This window comes from Pimephales promelas, chromosome 3 (assembly GCF_988280905.1).
Source record: "Pimephales promelas chromosome 3, fPimPro1.hap1.1, whole genome shotgun sequence".
Taxonomy (NCBI): domain Eukaryota; kingdom Metazoa; phylum Chordata; class Actinopteri; order Cypriniformes; family Leuciscidae; genus Pimephales; species Pimephales promelas.
In genome coordinates, this window is record NC_142771.1 from 46,519,880 (window position 1) to 46,530,871 (window position 10,992).

The window sequence follows — 10,992 nt, forward strand, 5'->3', positions numbered from 1 at the left end:
TCTGAAGAAACTCAGAGAATATTTCAGGCATTTCGAGGGGAAAAAAGACAATTTAGGATTTTTGAACCATTTCATTGACTCTTTTTTTTTTTTTTTTTTTTTTAAACAATAAAGCTTACAGCACCTGGTATTCCCAGGCGGTCTCCCATCCAAGTACTAACCAGGCCCGACCCTGCTTAGCTTCCGAGATCAGACGAGTTCGGGCGTTCTCAAGGTGGTATGGCCGTAAGCGAAATCTGCTGCCAAAATTGGGCTATTTGAATGGTTAGAACATTAGGGTAGTAAACTATATAAAGCTTACAGCACCTGGTATTCCCAGGCGGTCTTCCATCCAAGTACTAACCAGGCCCGACCCTGCTTAGCTTCCGAGATCAGACGAGTTCGGGCGTTCTCAAGGTGGTATGGCCGTAAGCGAAATCTGCTGCCAAAATTGGGCTATTTGAATGGTTAGAACATTAGGGTAGTAAACTATATAAAGCTTACAGCACCTGGTATTCCCAGGCGGTCTCCCATCCAAGTACTAACCAGGCCCGACCCTGCTTAGCTTCCGAGATCAGACGAGTTCGGGCGTTCTCAAGGTGGTATGGCCGTAAGCGAAATCTGCTGCCAAAATTGGGCTATTTGAATGGTTAGAACATTAGGGTAGTAAACTATATAAAGCTTACAACACCTGGTATTCCCAGGCGGTCTCCCATCCAAGTACTAACCAGGCCCGACCCTGCTTAGCTTCCGAGATCAGACGAGTTCGGGCGTTCTCAAGGTGGTATGGCCGTAAGCGAAATCTGCTGCCAAAATTGGGCTATTTGAATGGTTAGAACATTAGGTTAGTAAACTATATAAAGCTTACAGCACCTGGTATTCCCAGGCGGTCTCCCATCCAAGTACTAACCAGGCCCGACCCTGCTTAGCTTCCGAGATCAGACGAGTTCGGGCGTTCTCAAGGTGGTATGGCCGTAAGCGAAATCTGCTGCCAAAATTGGGCTATTTGAATGGTTAGAACATTAGGGTAGTAAACTATATAAAGCTTACAGCACCTGGTATTCCCAGGCCGTCTCCCATTCAAGTACTAACCAGGCCCGACCCTGCTTAGCTTCCGAGATCAGACGAGTTCGGGCGTTCTCAAGGTGGTATGGCCGTAAGCGAAATCCGCTGCCAAAATTGGGCTATTTGAAGAAGAAAAAAAAAGAGACTCTTTCAGGCTTTCTGAAGAAACTCAGAGAATATTTCAGGCATTTCGAGGGGAAAAAAGACAATTTAGGATTTTTGAACCATTTCATTGACTCTTTTTTTTTTTTTTTTTTTTTATACAATAAAGCTTACAGCACCTGGTATTCCCAGGCGGTCTCCCATCCAAGTACTAACCTGGCCCGACCCTGCTTAGCTTCCGAGATCAGACGAGTTCGGGCGTTCTCAAGGTGGTATGGCCGTAAGCGAAATCTGCTGCCAAAATTGGGCTATTTGAATGGTTAGAACATTAGGGTAGTAAACTATATAAAGCTTACAGCACCTGGTATTCCCAGGCGGTCTCCCATCCAAGTACTAACCAGGCCCGACCCTGCTTAGCTTCCGAGATCAGACGAGTTCGGGCGTTCTCAAGGTGGTATGGCCGTAAGCGAAATCTGTTGCCAAAATTGGGCTATTTGAATGGTTAGAACATTAGGGTAGTAAACTATATAAAGCTTACAGCACCTGGTATTCCCAGGCGGTCTCCCATTCAAGTACTAACCAGGCCCGACCCTGCTTAGCTTCCGAGATCAGACGAGTTCGGGCGTTCTCAAGGTGGTATGGCCGTAAGCGAAATCCGCTGCCAAAATTGGGCTATTTGAAGAAGAAAAAAAAAGAGACTCTTTCAGGCTTTCTGAAGAAACTCAGAGAATATTTCAGGCATTTCGAGGGGAAAAAAGACAATTTAGGATTTTTGAACCATTTCATTGACTCTTTTTTTTTTTTTTTTTTTTTTTAAACAATAAAGCTTACAGCACCTGGTATTCCCAGGCGGTCTCCCATCCAAGTACTAACCAGGCCCGACCCTGCTTAGCTTCCGAGATCAGACGAGTTCGGGCGTTCTCAAGGTGGTATGGCCGTAAGCGAAATCTGCTGCCAAAATTGGGCTATTTGAATGGTTAGAACATTAGGGTAGTAAACTATATAAAGCTTACAGCACCTGGTATTCCCAGGCGGTCTCCCATCCAAGTACTAACCAGGCCCGACCCTGCTTAGCTTCCGAGATCAGACGAGTTCGGGCGTTCTCAAGGTGGTATGGCCGTAAGCGAAATCTGCTGCCAAAATTGGGCTATTTGAATGGTTAGAACATTAGGGTAGTAAACTATATAAAGCTTACAGCACCTGGTATTCCCAGGCGGTCTCCCATCCAAGTACTAACCAGGCCCGACCCTGCTTAGCTTCCGAGATCAGACGAGTTCGGGCGTTCTCAAGGTGGTATGGCCGTAAGCGAAATCTGCTGCCAAAATTGGGCTATTTGAATGGTTAGAACATTAGGGTAGTAAACTTTATAAAGCTTACAGCACCTGGTATTCCCAGGCCGTCTCCCATTCAAGTACTAACCAGGCCCGACCCTGCTTAGCTTCCGAGATCAGACGAGTTCGGGCGTTCTCAAGGTGGTATGGCCGTAAGCGAAATCCGCTGCCAAAATTGGGCTATTTTAAGAAGAAAAAAAAAGAGACTCTTTCAGGCTTTCTGAAGAAACTCAGAGAATATTTCAGGCATTTCGAGGGGAAAAAAGACAATTTAGGATTTTTGAACCATTTCATTGACTCTTTTTTTTTTTTTTTTTTTTAAACAATAAAGCTTACAGCACCTGGTATTCCCAGGCGGTCTCCCATCCAAGTACTAACCAGGCCCGACCCTGCTTAGCTTCCGAGATCAGACGAGTTCGGGCGTTCTCAAGGTGGTATGGCCGTAAGCGAAATGTGCTGCCAAAATTGGGCTATTTGAATGGTTAGAACATTAGGGTAGTAAACTATATAAAGCTTACAGCACCTGGTATTCCCAGGCGGTCTCCCATCCAAGTACTAACCAGGCCCGACCCTGCTTAGCTTCCGAGATCAGACGAGTTCGGGCGTTCTCAAGGTGGTATGGCCGTAAGCGAAATCTGCTGCCAAAATTGGGCTATTTGAATGGTTAGAACATTAGGGTAGTAAACTATATAAAGCTTACAGCACCTGGTATTCCCAGGCGGTCTCCCATCCAAGTACTAACCAGGCCCGACCCTGCTTAGCTTTCGAGATCAGACGAGTTCGGGCGTTCTCAAGGTGGTATGGCCGTAAGCGAAATCTGTTGCCAAAATTGGGCTATTTGAATGGTTAGAACATTAGGGTAGTAAACTATATAAAGCTTACAGCACCTGGTATTCCCAGGCGGTCTCCCATTCAAGTACTAACCAGGCCCGACCCTGCTTAGCTTCCGAGATCAGACGAGTTCGGGCGTTCTCAAGGTGGTATGGCCGTAAGCGAAATCCGCTGCCAAAATTGGGCTATTTGAAGAAGAAAAAAAAAGAGACTCTTTCAGGCTTTCTGAAGAAACTCAGAGAATATTTCAGGCATTTCGAGGGGAAAAAAGACAATTTAGGATTTTTGAACCATTTCATTGACTCTTTTTTTTTTTTTTTTTTTTTTAAACAATAAAGCTTACAGCACCTGGTATTCCCAGGCGGTCTCCCATCCAAGTACTAACCAGGCCCGACCCTGCTTAGCTTCCGAGATCAGACGAGTTCGGGCGTTCTCAAGGTGGTATGGCCGTAAGCGAAATCTGCTGCCAAAATTGGGCTATTTGAATGGTTAGAACATTAGGGTAGTAAACTATATAAAGCTTACAGCACCTGGTATTCCCAGGCGGTCTCCCATCCAAGTACTAACCAGGCCCGACCCTGCTTAGCTTCCGAGATCAGACGAGTTCGGGCGTTCTCAAGGTGGTATGGCCGTAAGCGAAATCTGCTGCCAAAATTGGGCTATTTGAATGGTTAGAACATTAGGGTAGTAAACTATATAAAGCTTACAGCACCTGGTATTCCCAGGCGGTCTCCCATCCAAGTACTAACCAGGCCCGACCCTGCTTAGCTTCCGAGATCAGACGAGTTCGGGCGTCCTCAAGGTGGTATGGCCGTAAGCGAAATCTGCTGCCAAAATTGGGCTATTTGAATGGTTAGAACATTAGGGTAGTAAACTATATAAAGCTTACAGCACCTGGTATTCCCAGGCGGTCTCCCATCCAAGTACTAACCAGGCCCGACCCTGCTTAGCTTCCGAGATCAGACGAGTTCGGGCGTCCTTAAGGTGGTATGGCCGTAAGCGAAATCTGCTGCCAAAATTGGGCTATTTGAATGGTTAGAACATTAGGGTAGTAAACTATATAAAGCTTACAGCACCTGGTATTCCCAGGCGGTCTCCCATCCAAGTACTAACCAGGCCCGACCCTGCTTAGCTTCCGAGATCAGACGAGTTCGGGCGTTCTCAAGGTGGTATGGCCGTAAGCGAAATCTGCTGCCAAAATTGGGCTATTTGAATGGTTAGAACATTAGGGTAGTAAACTATATAAAGCTTACAGCACCTGGTATTCCCAGGCGGTCTCCCATCCAAGTACTAACCAGGCCCGACCCTGCTTAGCTTCCGAGATCAGACGAGTTCGGGCGTTCTCAAGGTGGTATGGCCGTAAGCGAAATCTGCTGCCAAAATTGGGCTATTTGAATGGTTAGAACATTAGGGTAGTAAACTATATAAAGCTTACAGCACCTGGTATTCCCAGGCGGTCTCCCATCCAAGTACTAACCAGGCCCGACCCTGCTTAGCTTCCGAGATCAGACGAGTTCGGGCGTTCTCAAGGTGGTATGGCCGTAAGCGAAATCTGCTGCCAAAATTGGGCTATTTGAATGGTTAGAACATTAGGGTAGTAAACTATATAAAGCTTACAGCACCTGGTATTCCCAGGCGGTCTCCCATCCAAGTACTAACCAGGCCCGACCCTGCTTAGCTTCCGAGATCAGACGAGTTCGGGCGTTCTCAAGGTGGTATGGCCGTAAGCGAAATCTGCTGCCAAAATTGGGCTATTTGAATGGTTAGAACATTAGGGTAGTAAACTATATAAAGCTTACAGCACCTGGTATTCCCAGGCGGTCTCCCATTCAAGTACTAACCAGGCCCGACCCTGCTTAGCTTCCGAGATCAGACGAGTTCGGGCGTTCTCAAGGTGGTATGGCCGTAAGCGAAATCCGCTGCCAAAATTGGGCTATTTGAAGAAGAAAAAAAAAGAGACTCTTTCAGGCTTTCTGAAGAAACTCAGAGAATATTTCAGGCATTTCGAGGGGAAAAAAGACAATTTAGGATTTTTGAACCATTTCATTGACTCTTTTTTTTTTTTTTTTTTTTTAAACAATAAAGCTTACAGCACCTGGTATTCCCAGGCGGTCTCCCATCCAAGTACTAACCAGGCCCGACCCTGCTTAGCTTCCGAGATCAGACGAGTTCGGGCGTTCTCAAGGTGGTATGGCCGTAAGCGAAATCTGCTGCCAAAATTGGGCTATTTGAAGAAGAAAAAAAAAGAGACTCTTTCAGGCTTTCTGAAGAAACTCAGAGAATATTTCAGGCATTTCGAGGGGAAAAAAGACAATTTAGGATTTTTGAACCATTTCATTGACTCTTTTTTTTTTTTTTTTTTTTTTTAAACAATAAAGCTTACAGCACCTGGTATTCCCAGGCGGTCTCCCATCCAAGTACTAACCAGGCCCGACCCTGCTTAGCTTCCGAGATCAGACGAGTTCGGGCGTTCTCAAGGTGGTATGGCCGTAAGCGAAATGTGCTGCCAAAATTGGGCTATTTGAATGGTTAGAACATTAGGGTAGTAAACTATATAAAGCTTACAGCACCTGGTATTCCCAGGCGGTCTCCCATCCAAGTACTAACCAGGCCCGACCCTGCTTAGCTTCCGAGATCAGACGAGTTCGGGCGTTCTCAAGGTGGTATGGCCGTAAGCGAAATCTGCTGCCAAAATTGGGCTATTTGAATGGTTAGAACATTAGGGTAGTAAACTATATAAAGCTTACAGCACCTGGTATTCCCAGGCGGTCTCCCATCCAAGTACTAACCAGGCCCGACCCTGCTTAGCTTTCGAGATCAGACGAGTTCGGGCGTTCTCAAGGTGGTATGGCCGTAAGCGAAATCTGTTGCCAAAATTGGGCTATTTGAATGGTTAGAACATTAGGGTAGTAAACTATATAAAGCTTACAGCACCTGGTATTCCCAGGCGGTCTCCCATTCAAGTACTAACCAGGCCCGACCCTGCTTAGCTTCCGAGATCAGACGAGTTCGGGCGTTCTCAAGGTGGTATGGCCGTAAGCGAAATCCGCTGCCAAAATTGGGCTATTTGAAGAAGAAAAAAAAAGAGACTCTTTCAGGCTTTCTGAAGAAACTCAGAGAATATTTCAGGCATTTCGAGGGGAAAAAAGACAATTTAGGATTTTTGAACCATTTCATTGACTCTTTTTTTTTTTTTTTTTTTTTTAAACAATAAAGCTTACAGCACCTGGTATTCCCAGGCGGTCTCCCATCCAAGTACTAACCAGGCCCGACCCTGCTTAGCTTCCGAGATCAGACGAGTTCGGGCGTTCTCAAGGTGGTATGGCCGTAAGCGAAATCTGCTGCCAAAATTGGGCTATTTGAATGGTTAGAACATTAGGGTAGTAAACTATATAAAGCTTACAGCACCTGGTATTCCCAGGCGGTCTCCCATCCAAGTACTAACCAGGCCCGACCCTGCTTAGCTTCCGAGATCAGACGAGTTCGGGCGTTCTCAAGGTGGTATGGCCGTAAGCGAAATCTGCTGCCAAAATTGGGCTATTTGAATGGTTAGAACATTAGGGTAGTAAACTATATAAAGCTTACAGCACCTGGTATTCCCAGGCGGTCTCCCATCCAAGTACTAACCAGGCCCGACCCTGCTTAGCTTCCGAGATCAGACGAGTTCGGGCGTCCTCAAGGTGGTATGGCCGTAAGCGAAATCTGCTGCCAAAATTGGGCTATTTGAATGGTTAGAACATTAGGGTAGTAAACTATATAAAGCTTACAGCACCTGGTATTCCCAGGCGGTCTCCCATCCAAGTACTAACCAGGCCCGACCCTGCTTAGCTTCCGAGATCAGACGAGTTCGGGCGTCCTCAAGGTGGTATGGCCGTAAGCGAAATCTGCTGCCAAAATTGGGCTATTTGAATGGTTAGAACATTAGGGTAGTAAACTATATAAAGCTTACAGCACCTGGTATTCCCAGGCGGTCTCCCATCCAAGTACTAACCAGGCCCGACCCTGCTTAGCTTCCGAGATCAGACGAGTTCGGGCGTTCTCAAGGTGGTATGGCCGTAAGCGAAATCTGCTGCCAAAATTGGGCTATTTGAATGGTTAGAACATTAGGGTAGTAAACTATATAAAGCTTACAGCACCTGGTATTCCCAGGCGGTCTCCCATCCAAGTACTAACCAGGCCCGACCCTGCTTAGCTTCCGAGATCAGACGAGTTCGGGCGTTCTCAAGGTGGTATGGCCGTAAGCGAAATCTGCTGCCAAAATTGGGCTATTTGAATGGTTAGAACATTAGGGTAGTAAACTATATAAAGCTTACAGCACCTGGTATTCCCAGGCGGTCTCCCATCCAAGTACTAACCAGGCCCGACCCTGCTTAGCTTCCGAGATCAGACGAGTTCGGGCGTTCTCAAGGTGGTATGGCCGTAAGCGAAATCTGCTGCCAAAATTGGGCTATTTGAATGGTTAGAACATTAGGGTAGTAAACTATATAAAGCTTACAGCACCTGGTATTCCCAGGCGGTCTCCCATCCAAGTACTAACCAGGCCCGACCCTGCTTAGCTTCCGAGATCAGACGAGTTCGGGCGTTCTCAAGGTGGTATGGCCGTAAGCGAAATCTGCTGCCAAAATTGGGCTATTTGAATGGTTAGAACATTAGGGTAGTAAACTTTATAAAGCTTACAGCACCTGGTATTCCCAGGCCGTCTCCCATTCAAGTACTAACCAGGCCCGACCCTGCTTAGCTTCCGAGATCAGACGAGTTCGGGCGTTCTCAAGGTGGTATGGCCGTAAGCGAAATCCGCTGCCAAAATTGGGCTATTTTAAGAAGAAAAAAAAAGAGACTCTTTCAGGCTTTCTGAAGAAACTCAGAGAATATTTCAGGCATTTCGAGGGGAAAAAAGACAATTTAGGATTTTTGAACCATTTCATTGACTCTTTTTTTTTTTTTTTTTTTTAAACAATAAAGCTTACAGCACCTGGTATTCCCAGGCGGTCTCCCATCCAAGTACTAACCAGGCCCGACCCTGCTTAGCTTCCGAGATCAGACGAGTTCGGGCGTTCTCAAGGTGGTATGGCCGTAAGCGAAATGTGCTGCCAAAATTGGGCTATTTGAATGGTTAGAACATTAGGGTAGTAAACTATATAAAGCTTACAGCACCTGGTATTCCCAGGCGGTCTCCCATCCAAGTACTAACCAGGCCCGACCCTGCTTAGCTTCCGAGATCAGACGAGTTCGGGCGTTCTCAAGGTGGTATGGCCGTAAGCGAAATCTGCTGCCAAAATTGGGCTATTTGAATGGTTAGAACATTAGGGTAGTAAACTATATAAAGCTTACAGCACCTGGTATTCCCAGGCGGTCTCCCATCCAAGTACTAACCAGGCCCGACCCTGCTTAGCTTTCGAGATCAGACGAGTTCGGGCGTTCTCAAGGTGGTATGGCCGTAAGCGAAATCTGTTGCCAAAATTGGGCTATTTGAATGGTTAGAACATTAGGGTAGTAAACTATATAAAGCTTACAGCACCTGGTATTCCCAGGCGGTCTCCCATTCAAGTACTAACCAGGCCCGACCCTGCTTAGCTTCCGAGATCAGACGAGTTCGGGCGTTCTCAAGGTGGTATGGCCGTAAGCGAAATCCGCTGCCAAAATTGGGCTATTTGAAGAAGAAAAAAAAAGAGACTCTTTCAGGCTTTCTGAAGAAACTCAGAGAATATTTCAGGCATTTCGAGGGGAAAAAAGACAATTTAGGATTTTTGAACCATTTCATTGACTCTTTTTTTTTTTTTTTTTTTTTTTAAACAATAAAGCTTACAGCACCTGGTATTCCCAGGCGGTCTCCCATCCAAGTACTAACCAGGCCCGACCCTGCTTAGCTTCCGAGATCAGACGAGTTCGGGCGTTCTCAAGGTGGTATGGCCGTAAGCGAAATCTGCTGCCAAAATTGGGCTATTTGAATGGTTAGAACATTAGGGTAGTAAACTATATAAAGCTTACAGCACCTGGTATTCCCAGGCGGTCTCCCATCCAAGTACTAACCAGGCCCGACCCTGCTTAGCTTCCGAGATCAGACGAGTTCGGGCGTTCTCAAGGTGGTATGGCCGTAAGCGAAATCTGCTGCCAAAATTGGGCTATTTGAATGGTTAGAACATTAGGGTAGTAAACTATATAAAGCTTACAGCACCTGGTATTCCCAGGCGGTCTCCCATCCAAGTACTAACCAGGCCCGACCCTGCTTAGCTTCCGAGATCAGACGAGTTCGGGCGTCCTCAAGGTGGTATGGCCGTAAGCGAAATCTGCTGCCAAAATTGGGCTATTTGAATGGTTAGAACATTAGGGTAGTAAACTATATAAAGCTTACAGCACCTGGTATTCCCAGGCGGTCTCCCATCCAAGTACTAACCAGGCCCGACCCTGCTTAGCTTCCGAGATCAGACGAGTTCGGGCGTCCTTAAGGTGGTATGGCCGTAAGCGAAATCTGCTGCCAAAATTGGGCTATTTGAATGGTTAGAACATTAGGGTAGTAAACTATATAAAGCTTACAGCACCTGGTATTCCCAGGCGGTCTCCCATCCAAGTACTAACCAGGCCCGACCCTGCTTAGCTTCCGAGATCAGACGAGTTCGGGCGTTCTCAAGGTGGTATGGCCGTAAGCGAAATCTGCTGCCAAAATTGGGCTATTTGAATGGTTAGAACATTAGGGTAGTAAACTATATAAAGCTTACAGCACCTGGTATTCCCAGGCGGTCTCCCATCCAAGTACTAACCAGGCCCGACCCTGCTTAGCTTCCGAGATCAGACGAGTTCGGGCGTTCTCAAGGTGGTATGGCCGTAAGCGAAATCTGCTGCCAAAATTGGGCTATTTGAATGGTTAGAACATTAGGGTAGTAAACTATATAAAGCTTACAGCACCTGGTATTCCCAGGCGGTCTCCCATCCAAGTACTAACCAGGCCCGACCCTGCTTAGCTTCCGAGATCAGACGAGTTCGGGCGTTCTCAAGGTGGTATGGCCGTAAGCGAAATCTGCTGCCAAAATTGGGCTATTTGAATGGTTAGAACATTAGGGTAGTAAACTATATAAAGCTTACAGCACCTGGTATTCCCAGGCGGTCTCCCATCCAAGTACTAACCAGGCCCGACCCTGCTTAGCTTCCGAGATCAGACGAGTTCGGGCGTTCTCAAGGTGGTATGGCCGTAAGCGAAATCTGCTGCCAAAATTGGGCTATTTGAATGGTTAGAACATTAGGGTAGTAAACTATATAAAGCTTACAGCACCTGGTATTCCCAGGCGGTCTCCCATTCAAGTACTAACCAGGCCCGACCCTGCTTAGCTTCCGAGATCAGACGAGTTCGGGCGTTCTCAAGGTGGTATGGCCGTAAGCGAAATCCGCTGCCAAAATTGGGCTATTTGAAGAAGAAAAAAAAAGAGACTCTTTCAGGCTTTCTGAAGAAACTCAGAGAATATTTCAGGCATTTCGAGGGGAAAAAAGACAATTTAGGATTTTTGAACCATTTCATTGACTCTTTTTTTTTTTTTTTTTTTTTAAACAATAAAGCTTACAGCACCTGGTATTCCCAGGCGGTCTCCCATCCAAGTACTAACCAGGCCCGACCCTGCTTAGCTTCCGAGATCAGACGAGTTCGGGCGTTCTCAAGGTGGTATGGCCGTAAGCGAAATCTGCTGCCAAAATT

The 10,992-nt window shown here is 46.5% G+C and overlaps 54 non-coding genes across 54 annotated transcripts; all 54 read right to left on the bottom strand.

Annotated features, from left to right (window-relative positions):
• Nucleotides 1-112: 112 nt before the first annotated feature.
• LOC148990910 (5S ribosomal RNA) lies at nucleotides 113-231 on the bottom strand. The gene has a single exon (XR_016157188.1). It is a non-coding gene; the product is annotated as a 5S ribosomal RNA (ribosomal RNA).
• A 63-nt stretch (nucleotides 232-294) lies between these two features.
• On the bottom strand, nucleotides 295-413 carry LOC148990911 (5S ribosomal RNA). Its single transcript, XR_016161774.1, has one exon. It is a non-coding gene; the product is annotated as a 5S ribosomal RNA (ribosomal RNA).
• A 63-nt stretch (nucleotides 414-476) lies between these two features.
• Nucleotides 477-595, bottom strand: LOC148990912 (5S ribosomal RNA). The gene has a single exon (XR_016157189.1). It is a non-coding gene; the product is annotated as a 5S ribosomal RNA (ribosomal RNA).
• Nucleotides 596-658: 63 nt separating this feature from the next.
• Nucleotides 659-777, bottom strand: LOC148990913 (5S ribosomal RNA). Its single transcript, XR_016161565.1, has one exon. It is a non-coding gene; the product is annotated as a 5S ribosomal RNA (ribosomal RNA).
• A 63-nt stretch (nucleotides 778-840) lies between these two features.
• LOC148990914 (5S ribosomal RNA) lies at nucleotides 841-959 on the bottom strand. Its single transcript, XR_016157190.1, has one exon. It is a non-coding gene; the product is annotated as a 5S ribosomal RNA (ribosomal RNA).
• A 63-nt stretch (nucleotides 960-1,022) lies between these two features.
• On the bottom strand, nucleotides 1,023-1,141 carry LOC148990915 (5S ribosomal RNA). Its single transcript, XR_016163820.1, has one exon. It is a non-coding gene; the product is annotated as a 5S ribosomal RNA (ribosomal RNA).
• A 172-nt stretch (nucleotides 1,142-1,313) lies between these two features.
• Nucleotides 1,314-1,432, bottom strand: LOC148990916 (5S ribosomal RNA). The gene has a single exon (XR_016155569.1). It is a non-coding gene; the product is annotated as a 5S ribosomal RNA (ribosomal RNA).
• Nucleotides 1,433-1,495: 63 nt separating this feature from the next.
• Nucleotides 1,496-1,614, bottom strand: LOC148990917 (5S ribosomal RNA). The gene has a single exon (XR_016157191.1). It is a non-coding gene; the product is annotated as a 5S ribosomal RNA (ribosomal RNA).
• Nucleotides 1,615-1,677: 63 nt separating this feature from the next.
• On the bottom strand, nucleotides 1,678-1,796 carry LOC148990918 (5S ribosomal RNA). Its single transcript, XR_016160867.1, has one exon. It is a non-coding gene; the product is annotated as a 5S ribosomal RNA (ribosomal RNA).
• Nucleotides 1,797-1,970: 174 nt separating this feature from the next.
• LOC148990919 (5S ribosomal RNA) lies at nucleotides 1,971-2,089 on the bottom strand. The gene has a single exon (XR_016157192.1). It is a non-coding gene; the product is annotated as a 5S ribosomal RNA (ribosomal RNA).
• A 63-nt stretch (nucleotides 2,090-2,152) lies between these two features.
• LOC148990920 (5S ribosomal RNA) lies at nucleotides 2,153-2,271 on the bottom strand. The gene has a single exon (XR_016157193.1). It is a non-coding gene; the product is annotated as a 5S ribosomal RNA (ribosomal RNA).
• Nucleotides 2,272-2,334: 63 nt separating this feature from the next.
• On the bottom strand, nucleotides 2,335-2,453 carry LOC148990921 (5S ribosomal RNA). Its single transcript, XR_016157194.1, has one exon. It is a non-coding gene; the product is annotated as a 5S ribosomal RNA (ribosomal RNA).
• A 63-nt stretch (nucleotides 2,454-2,516) lies between these two features.
• LOC148990922 (5S ribosomal RNA) lies at nucleotides 2,517-2,635 on the bottom strand. Its single transcript, XR_016163821.1, has one exon. It is a non-coding gene; the product is annotated as a 5S ribosomal RNA (ribosomal RNA).
• A 171-nt stretch (nucleotides 2,636-2,806) lies between these two features.
• LOC148990923 (5S ribosomal RNA) lies at nucleotides 2,807-2,925 on the bottom strand. Its single transcript, XR_016157195.1, has one exon. It is a non-coding gene; the product is annotated as a 5S ribosomal RNA (ribosomal RNA).
• A 63-nt stretch (nucleotides 2,926-2,988) lies between these two features.
• LOC148990924 (5S ribosomal RNA) lies at nucleotides 2,989-3,107 on the bottom strand. Its single transcript, XR_016157196.1, has one exon. It is a non-coding gene; the product is annotated as a 5S ribosomal RNA (ribosomal RNA).
• Nucleotides 3,108-3,170: 63 nt separating this feature from the next.
• LOC148990925 (5S ribosomal RNA) lies at nucleotides 3,171-3,289 on the bottom strand. The gene has a single exon (XR_016162537.1). It is a non-coding gene; the product is annotated as a 5S ribosomal RNA (ribosomal RNA).
• Nucleotides 3,290-3,352: 63 nt separating this feature from the next.
• LOC148990926 (5S ribosomal RNA) lies at nucleotides 3,353-3,471 on the bottom strand. Its single transcript, XR_016160868.1, has one exon. It is a non-coding gene; the product is annotated as a 5S ribosomal RNA (ribosomal RNA).
• Nucleotides 3,472-3,644: 173 nt separating this feature from the next.
• On the bottom strand, nucleotides 3,645-3,763 carry LOC148990927 (5S ribosomal RNA). Its single transcript, XR_016157197.1, has one exon. It is a non-coding gene; the product is annotated as a 5S ribosomal RNA (ribosomal RNA).
• Nucleotides 3,764-3,826: 63 nt separating this feature from the next.
• On the bottom strand, nucleotides 3,827-3,945 carry LOC148990928 (5S ribosomal RNA). Its single transcript, XR_016157199.1, has one exon. It is a non-coding gene; the product is annotated as a 5S ribosomal RNA (ribosomal RNA).
• Nucleotides 3,946-4,008: 63 nt separating this feature from the next.
• LOC148990929 (5S ribosomal RNA) lies at nucleotides 4,009-4,127 on the bottom strand. Its single transcript, XR_016161506.1, has one exon. It is a non-coding gene; the product is annotated as a 5S ribosomal RNA (ribosomal RNA).
• A 63-nt stretch (nucleotides 4,128-4,190) lies between these two features.
• LOC148990930 (5S ribosomal RNA) lies at nucleotides 4,191-4,309 on the bottom strand. The gene has a single exon (XR_016163614.1). It is a non-coding gene; the product is annotated as a 5S ribosomal RNA (ribosomal RNA).
• A 63-nt stretch (nucleotides 4,310-4,372) lies between these two features.
• Nucleotides 4,373-4,491, bottom strand: LOC148990931 (5S ribosomal RNA). The gene has a single exon (XR_016157200.1). It is a non-coding gene; the product is annotated as a 5S ribosomal RNA (ribosomal RNA).
• Nucleotides 4,492-4,554: 63 nt separating this feature from the next.
• Nucleotides 4,555-4,673, bottom strand: LOC148990932 (5S ribosomal RNA). Its single transcript, XR_016157201.1, has one exon. It is a non-coding gene; the product is annotated as a 5S ribosomal RNA (ribosomal RNA).
• Nucleotides 4,674-4,736: 63 nt separating this feature from the next.
• On the bottom strand, nucleotides 4,737-4,855 carry LOC148990933 (5S ribosomal RNA). The gene has a single exon (XR_016157202.1). It is a non-coding gene; the product is annotated as a 5S ribosomal RNA (ribosomal RNA).
• Nucleotides 4,856-4,918: 63 nt separating this feature from the next.
• Nucleotides 4,919-5,037, bottom strand: LOC148990934 (5S ribosomal RNA). Its single transcript, XR_016157203.1, has one exon. It is a non-coding gene; the product is annotated as a 5S ribosomal RNA (ribosomal RNA).
• A 63-nt stretch (nucleotides 5,038-5,100) lies between these two features.
• On the bottom strand, nucleotides 5,101-5,219 carry LOC148990935 (5S ribosomal RNA). The gene has a single exon (XR_016160870.1). It is a non-coding gene; the product is annotated as a 5S ribosomal RNA (ribosomal RNA).
• A 172-nt stretch (nucleotides 5,220-5,391) lies between these two features.
• LOC148990936 (5S ribosomal RNA) lies at nucleotides 5,392-5,510 on the bottom strand. Its single transcript, XR_016157205.1, has one exon. It is a non-coding gene; the product is annotated as a 5S ribosomal RNA (ribosomal RNA).
• A 174-nt stretch (nucleotides 5,511-5,684) lies between these two features.
• Nucleotides 5,685-5,803, bottom strand: LOC148990937 (5S ribosomal RNA). Its single transcript, XR_016157206.1, has one exon. It is a non-coding gene; the product is annotated as a 5S ribosomal RNA (ribosomal RNA).
• Nucleotides 5,804-5,866: 63 nt separating this feature from the next.
• On the bottom strand, nucleotides 5,867-5,985 carry LOC148990938 (5S ribosomal RNA). Its single transcript, XR_016157207.1, has one exon. It is a non-coding gene; the product is annotated as a 5S ribosomal RNA (ribosomal RNA).
• Nucleotides 5,986-6,048: 63 nt separating this feature from the next.
• LOC148990939 (5S ribosomal RNA) lies at nucleotides 6,049-6,167 on the bottom strand. The gene has a single exon (XR_016162538.1). It is a non-coding gene; the product is annotated as a 5S ribosomal RNA (ribosomal RNA).
• A 63-nt stretch (nucleotides 6,168-6,230) lies between these two features.
• Nucleotides 6,231-6,349, bottom strand: LOC148990940 (5S ribosomal RNA). The gene has a single exon (XR_016160871.1). It is a non-coding gene; the product is annotated as a 5S ribosomal RNA (ribosomal RNA).
• Nucleotides 6,350-6,522: 173 nt separating this feature from the next.
• Nucleotides 6,523-6,641, bottom strand: LOC148990941 (5S ribosomal RNA). Its single transcript, XR_016157208.1, has one exon. It is a non-coding gene; the product is annotated as a 5S ribosomal RNA (ribosomal RNA).
• A 63-nt stretch (nucleotides 6,642-6,704) lies between these two features.
• LOC148990942 (5S ribosomal RNA) lies at nucleotides 6,705-6,823 on the bottom strand. Its single transcript, XR_016157209.1, has one exon. It is a non-coding gene; the product is annotated as a 5S ribosomal RNA (ribosomal RNA).
• Nucleotides 6,824-6,886: 63 nt separating this feature from the next.
• LOC148990943 (5S ribosomal RNA) lies at nucleotides 6,887-7,005 on the bottom strand. Its single transcript, XR_016161507.1, has one exon. It is a non-coding gene; the product is annotated as a 5S ribosomal RNA (ribosomal RNA).
• A 63-nt stretch (nucleotides 7,006-7,068) lies between these two features.
• Nucleotides 7,069-7,187, bottom strand: LOC148990944 (5S ribosomal RNA). Its single transcript, XR_016161508.1, has one exon. It is a non-coding gene; the product is annotated as a 5S ribosomal RNA (ribosomal RNA).
• Nucleotides 7,188-7,250: 63 nt separating this feature from the next.
• On the bottom strand, nucleotides 7,251-7,369 carry LOC148990945 (5S ribosomal RNA). The gene has a single exon (XR_016157211.1). It is a non-coding gene; the product is annotated as a 5S ribosomal RNA (ribosomal RNA).
• A 63-nt stretch (nucleotides 7,370-7,432) lies between these two features.
• On the bottom strand, nucleotides 7,433-7,551 carry LOC148990946 (5S ribosomal RNA). The gene has a single exon (XR_016157212.1). It is a non-coding gene; the product is annotated as a 5S ribosomal RNA (ribosomal RNA).
• A 63-nt stretch (nucleotides 7,552-7,614) lies between these two features.
• LOC148990947 (5S ribosomal RNA) lies at nucleotides 7,615-7,733 on the bottom strand. Its single transcript, XR_016157213.1, has one exon. It is a non-coding gene; the product is annotated as a 5S ribosomal RNA (ribosomal RNA).
• Nucleotides 7,734-7,796: 63 nt separating this feature from the next.
• On the bottom strand, nucleotides 7,797-7,915 carry LOC148990948 (5S ribosomal RNA). Its single transcript, XR_016157214.1, has one exon. It is a non-coding gene; the product is annotated as a 5S ribosomal RNA (ribosomal RNA).
• Nucleotides 7,916-7,978: 63 nt separating this feature from the next.
• Nucleotides 7,979-8,097, bottom strand: LOC148990949 (5S ribosomal RNA). The gene has a single exon (XR_016163822.1). It is a non-coding gene; the product is annotated as a 5S ribosomal RNA (ribosomal RNA).
• A 171-nt stretch (nucleotides 8,098-8,268) lies between these two features.
• Nucleotides 8,269-8,387, bottom strand: LOC148990950 (5S ribosomal RNA). Its single transcript, XR_016157215.1, has one exon. It is a non-coding gene; the product is annotated as a 5S ribosomal RNA (ribosomal RNA).
• Nucleotides 8,388-8,450: 63 nt separating this feature from the next.
• LOC148990951 (5S ribosomal RNA) lies at nucleotides 8,451-8,569 on the bottom strand. Its single transcript, XR_016157216.1, has one exon. It is a non-coding gene; the product is annotated as a 5S ribosomal RNA (ribosomal RNA).
• Nucleotides 8,570-8,632: 63 nt separating this feature from the next.
• On the bottom strand, nucleotides 8,633-8,751 carry LOC148990952 (5S ribosomal RNA). The gene has a single exon (XR_016162540.1). It is a non-coding gene; the product is annotated as a 5S ribosomal RNA (ribosomal RNA).
• A 63-nt stretch (nucleotides 8,752-8,814) lies between these two features.
• LOC148990953 (5S ribosomal RNA) lies at nucleotides 8,815-8,933 on the bottom strand. Its single transcript, XR_016160872.1, has one exon. It is a non-coding gene; the product is annotated as a 5S ribosomal RNA (ribosomal RNA).
• A 174-nt stretch (nucleotides 8,934-9,107) lies between these two features.
• LOC148990954 (5S ribosomal RNA) lies at nucleotides 9,108-9,226 on the bottom strand. Its single transcript, XR_016157217.1, has one exon. It is a non-coding gene; the product is annotated as a 5S ribosomal RNA (ribosomal RNA).
• Nucleotides 9,227-9,289: 63 nt separating this feature from the next.
• On the bottom strand, nucleotides 9,290-9,408 carry LOC148990955 (5S ribosomal RNA). Its single transcript, XR_016157218.1, has one exon. It is a non-coding gene; the product is annotated as a 5S ribosomal RNA (ribosomal RNA).
• Nucleotides 9,409-9,471: 63 nt separating this feature from the next.
• Nucleotides 9,472-9,590, bottom strand: LOC148990956 (5S ribosomal RNA). The gene has a single exon (XR_016161509.1). It is a non-coding gene; the product is annotated as a 5S ribosomal RNA (ribosomal RNA).
• Nucleotides 9,591-9,653: 63 nt separating this feature from the next.
• On the bottom strand, nucleotides 9,654-9,772 carry LOC148990957 (5S ribosomal RNA). Its single transcript, XR_016163615.1, has one exon. It is a non-coding gene; the product is annotated as a 5S ribosomal RNA (ribosomal RNA).
• A 63-nt stretch (nucleotides 9,773-9,835) lies between these two features.
• Nucleotides 9,836-9,954, bottom strand: LOC148990958 (5S ribosomal RNA). Its single transcript, XR_016157219.1, has one exon. It is a non-coding gene; the product is annotated as a 5S ribosomal RNA (ribosomal RNA).
• A 63-nt stretch (nucleotides 9,955-10,017) lies between these two features.
• LOC148990959 (5S ribosomal RNA) lies at nucleotides 10,018-10,136 on the bottom strand. Its single transcript, XR_016157220.1, has one exon. It is a non-coding gene; the product is annotated as a 5S ribosomal RNA (ribosomal RNA).
• Nucleotides 10,137-10,199: 63 nt separating this feature from the next.
• LOC148990960 (5S ribosomal RNA) lies at nucleotides 10,200-10,318 on the bottom strand. The gene has a single exon (XR_016157222.1). It is a non-coding gene; the product is annotated as a 5S ribosomal RNA (ribosomal RNA).
• Nucleotides 10,319-10,381: 63 nt separating this feature from the next.
• On the bottom strand, nucleotides 10,382-10,500 carry LOC148990961 (5S ribosomal RNA). The gene has a single exon (XR_016157223.1). It is a non-coding gene; the product is annotated as a 5S ribosomal RNA (ribosomal RNA).
• Nucleotides 10,501-10,563: 63 nt separating this feature from the next.
• LOC148990962 (5S ribosomal RNA) lies at nucleotides 10,564-10,682 on the bottom strand. The gene has a single exon (XR_016160873.1). It is a non-coding gene; the product is annotated as a 5S ribosomal RNA (ribosomal RNA).
• A 172-nt stretch (nucleotides 10,683-10,854) lies between these two features.
• On the bottom strand, nucleotides 10,855-10,973 carry LOC148990963 (5S ribosomal RNA). The gene has a single exon (XR_016157224.1). It is a non-coding gene; the product is annotated as a 5S ribosomal RNA (ribosomal RNA).
• Nucleotides 10,974-10,992: the final 19 nt, after the last annotated feature.